This window comes from Gopherus evgoodei, chromosome 9, assembly GCF_007399415.2.
Source record: "Gopherus evgoodei ecotype Sinaloan lineage chromosome 9, rGopEvg1_v1.p, whole genome shotgun sequence".
Lineage (NCBI taxonomy): Eukaryota > Metazoa > Chordata > Testudines > Testudinidae > Gopherus > Gopherus evgoodei.
In genome coordinates, this window is record NC_044330.1 from 29912787 (window position 1) to 29918014 (window position 5228).

Consider the following 5228-nt stretch of genomic DNA (forward strand, 5'->3'; position numbering starts at 1 on the left):
GATGATAGGGAAGCTGTTCTAGGTATAGGAGGCAGTGTGGGCGTGGTAGAAGGTATGTAGCTGGGAATGGAGGACAGGGTGGAAAGAGTAAGGTGAAAGGATTGGGAAGAGTGTAGGGAGTACATGGGGGAAATGAAAGCAGGGGGTACTTTAGTTAGAGGAAAAATTATGTAGGATCTAGGTGAGGATGTGGATCTTGGGTTTGATTGATGATAAGGAGCTGGTGGAGGGATTAAAGTAATAAAATTAGAGGTGACCAGTGTGGACAAGGGCTATGGTGGGTCAGACAGTGAGAGAAGAAGAGATGGTGATATTAAAGAGAAAGAAACAATGGGGGAGACTGGACATGGGGTGCAAGAGAGAGAAAAATTAAAAGTTAAACTGAGATAACAGGCCTGGGAGGCAAGAAGGATAGTGGAGTTGTCAATAGGGATGGGGGAGAGTTATGGAGGAGAGGGATTGGGAGGAAAGTTGATATATTTAGTTTGGGAAAGATTAACTTTGAGATGGCACTTAGTTGTCTAAGAAGAGGGATGGGACAGAGAGTTAGTGATGCAAGACTTGATGGAGCATGAAAGACTGAAGGGAGACTAGAAATCACTGATGTGGAGGTGGCCTTATCTCAACTAGGAAATAAGGTACCTTTGGTTTCGTTCTTTTAAAGTATTAGGTGGTCAACTATAGGCTCCTAACACGTTTAAAATGTGTTAAACCCTCTCTAAGCCCTGGCTAACATGTTTCAAACAAACACCTCTTTTCTTTTTCCTAGTCTAGCTGGGGCTTGTGACGGCACTGAGGAAGCAATCCTTGAGCTCCTCCAAAAGCAGCAACCGTGCCTATGACTGGTCCTTACATGAGCCACACAAAGGAGGTAGATGTTATGTGTCTCCCTCACCCCGCACATTTTGCTGAGCTGCCAGTCACAATCTGGCTGGGAGTAGGAACCTTGGGTTGTGCCCCTGAAAAACCTGCTTCTTTGCTTTGAAACAGAATACTTGTTAATGTGTGCCAGGAAAAAAGTCAACTCTCCCTGCTTAACAATAAAAGTGTAAAGAGGGGTGAGCTAGAAAATATTTCAATCAAACAAAAGTACTTTTAAAATAAAACAATTCCAATTCAAGCCGAGAATCTCCGTACCAAATTTAAGCCAAGTGCGAATTTGTCTTGTAGTCATAAAAAAACCCTATTGCTTTTCTTTATTATTAATAATAACTAACATTTATCCAGTGCCTTTTATTGTGAAGCATCCCACAGTATTCTAGAAATATAATTTACTGATATACAATAGGTAAGGAGGGAACATTTTACTCACCACTGAGATGCAAGTCACTTCTGGGGGAAATGAGAAGTTAGCCAGCCCTGCTAAAGTTTTGTTGCTTGTTGCACCCCTATGTGAATTAAAATAGTTGTTTAAACACCTTTTTAAAAAATTAAACTTGGGCAATAACTGAAATGGGAACATGCACTAAAATTATAATGGCACAGCCTGAGATTATATTAACCCTTATGAAGTAAACTTATCCCTAGAAGTGAAATCCTGGCCCCATCGAGATCAGTGGCAAAACTTCCACTGATGTCTATGGGGCCAGGATTTCATTCTTAGTGTTTAACAGCTTGGGGCCTGACCAGATCCTAAGAGTTATTGTGGAGCCCTGCAGGATTGTGCTTAGAGGATAGAGCGTTTCTGATGTTAGAGGTGGGCCCAGTTTGTGACAGCCTGGCCCGATCCATTTATTCCTCTGATTTTTTCTTTTATGCTGATGTCCAGTGATTAAAGTAGACTGAAACAGGAGAGGGAGCTCTTACTGCACCAGCTAAGAAGGACAGAGAACTGCTGGGAAGAGGTGCTTAGCTAGTAATAGAAGGGGAAGCTCCCTTCTGCTTTTAGCAGAGGAAGGGGAGCAGCACTACCCACCCTACCTGGCCATTACATTGACCCCTGCTGATGCAGCTCCTCACCTTCCCCAATTGCTGGTTCCTGACTAGCCCTGGGTGAATATTTGTGAGTAACTATGTTTTCAATTGAAGTTTAATTTGAGTTCATGAAATGTCATGAACCTAGAGTAATTGTATGAAATTTCAAACATTTGAAATGCATTTTCATTTGGTTACTGTGACAGCTGCAAAATTACCATAACAGATATTTGTATTGCTCTTATGAATTTTGAGTTGGTCTTGATATGGTCTCCTGGAATTCATTCAGATGGTATGATTGGTTGAAACTACCCCATGTGATATGGTGAAGGGGTTAGCAGAAGCCATTTAGATTCATTTTCTTAGATGGAGCAGCTACAATCTGTGTGTTATATTTGAACTAGTCAGAAGGTAACTGATGGTACTGCAAACCTGCAACATTATGGGATGGAAAAGAAGTAGTGTAGCTGAGGGTAAATGTGGGTAAATGGAGTTTACCCACTTCTTATTTAGGGAATATGTAGTTTAGTTTAGGAGTTTACTCATCTGCCATTTGGGGAATATAGAGTTCAGGTTAGGTTAGTTTATCAACTTATTTTTTCCACCACTATACCACTGTGAAAAAGTCATCATGTATTCTTTCCACCCTTGAAGATCAGGAGAAGGTGAGGCACTACCTGGAATCCCCTCAGAAACACCATGTTGGAATGTGTTCAGTTTACCAGATGCTGACAGTGGTTGTGAAGCCACCTGTCCTTTCCCATAAGAAGAAACCACCAGGTAGGTGTATTATTTGGGGGCAGTGGACTACATGGCCTCTTGGGGTCCTGTGGAGGACACCAAGATTATTCAGATGAAACCTTTTGCTTTCCTCCACCATTATGTTATTATGTAGTTTTGTAATAGGAGGGCTGGTATATTGCATCACTTTCCTGTGGTGAGGTGGATTTTACTGAATGCTTTGCATGTACATTTGGTTCTGATGAGACTGTTCTACACCACACTTGTACATGTAGTTTAGTTAATGTGGGGATTTCCATGTTTTTAATTTTATTCCCCTTGGGGATACAGGACATGATTCTCTACTTGTTTAGACAAGTGATAGACAGGTGCAACCCATTGATCTAATATCTAGACCTAGCCAGACTAGAAACATTTTGCATTAATATATATTTATTTTTGTAAGGCAATGCAACTACATTAGTGTACAGCTGGTCTAAATGAATCTAGGATCAGGTCTGGAGCGTGTATCTGTTATAAGGATCAGTAATGGTGAGGATGCTCTATGGGATCCTAATAGAAAACAGGTTATTTGTCACTGCATCATAGCAGAAATCAACATGAGTCATTTGCTTCCCTTGCTTTGCATGCCCAAAATCTGTAACTCAAATATCTCCCTTCTTTGGGAGCTTACTAATATCCCCATGGACTGCAGGAGGGAGATGGGAAGAGCATCTTGCTGCAGTATGACTACCGGTGGGACCAGAGGAAGAGTCCACTACTGTCAGAAGTACCTGCACTGACTGCTTCTGACTCCTGGGCACCTGGACTGCCTGCATTGTCAGTTGATAGGACATAAACCTCTGACTGAATAGCAAATGTAGGGATGTGTCTCCTGCTGAGGAGTCAGAACTTCTAGTCAACCAGGGTGTGCTCCTGGTCCTCCAGAGCCTGTTTATGTGGACAGAAACCCAAAATGAGAAGAGAGGGAGAGTTTGTTTGTTTCGGGGCCAGCTCTGGTTTCCACTCAATGGAAAGATTCGGCAGCTGCTTTACCTTCTCCCATTTCCTTGTAGTTGCTAATGGCTTCGTGCCTCAGCGTAAACCATACAGTAGGAGATCTTGTAGATGCAGGATTTGGCCCAGATCTCCATTATATTTCTGGAGGTGGAACCAGAGAGCATACATCCTTACTACTTCTGCCTCGCTTTACTTTGTATGTCTGTATATAAAATGTATTATAAATACACCTCTACCTTGATGTAATGCAACCTGATATAACATGAATTCAGATGTAACACGGTAAAGCAGTGCTCCGGGGGGGCAAGGCTGCACGCTTTGGTGTATCAAAGCAAGTTTGATATGATGCGTTTTCACCTATAACACGGTAAGATTTTTTGGCTCCCGAGGACAGCGTTATATCAAGGTAGAGGTGTGTGTGTGTGACTATGTGTATGCTCTTATTTACCCCTTCTCATAGCAACCACAAGGAAGCATCCAGTGAAATTAAAAGGTAAACTAATTTAAAACTGATAAAAGGAAATACTTCTTATCCGTTACACAAATAACTTGTAGAATTCAAGATATCTTGATATTAGATATTATTGAGGCCAAGACTCCAGTAGGATTAAAAACCAGGATGATATGTATATTGAATGGAGACTTTGGAAAGTTATGATAATATCGATAGTGACTGTAAAGGAATCTTAACTTGAGGGGTCACTACCAGCTTCCTCTGTAGTATGTAACCCAGAGTCATATTGGTATGGATAGTAATTTATAAAGAGTCTTAATGCAGATGCTTCAGACATAAACCAACAACTAAGGCTAAAATGTTCAATCCTGAGTGCTTTAATTCAGGCACCTAAATAAGTTAACTGCTTTTCAGGGTCATGGGATGTATAGGTACGCATGTGAAAATCAAATCACTTACTTAGTTACCTGAATAGATTTAGGTGCTTAACTTTAAGCAGCCAGGCTTGAACATTTTGACCTAGCAGAATTGTCTATTAGGGAAGTGGAAAACTTTCCTTCTATATATCTATACTGGCCAATGTCAGAGACAGGATGTCAAACTAGACAAACCTGTGGTGTATCAATTTTCAGTGCAATGCCAATAATAGACTAGTGAGTGTTCATACCCAGAGGAAGATATAGTCTTTGACCCAAAAAGCTTACTGTCTGCGATCTGGTCTACACTAGAAGTTAGACTGATGCAAGGCAGCTTATGTAGACCTAATTATGGAAGTGTCTACACTTAAATTTCGCTCCCACTGATGTAACTGCCCTGATATGCAAACTTAATTACTCAACCTCAACAAGCAGCATAGAGTCACAGTTGATTTGGTAGGTTGATGCCATGTCAGTGTAGACACTGCATTGCTTATGTTGACTGCTACAGGCTTTCAGGAGCCTTCCCATTATGCCCTGTACTGACAATTCAATCACTATAAGCACTCTTGGTGAGGACGCACAGCACTGACACAAGGAGCAAAGTGTAGATGTGAATAAGTGATGTAATTATTGAGGCAGCTATATATTGACATACGTTAGGTCAACTTAATTTTGTAGTGTAGACATGGCCTGAGACAACA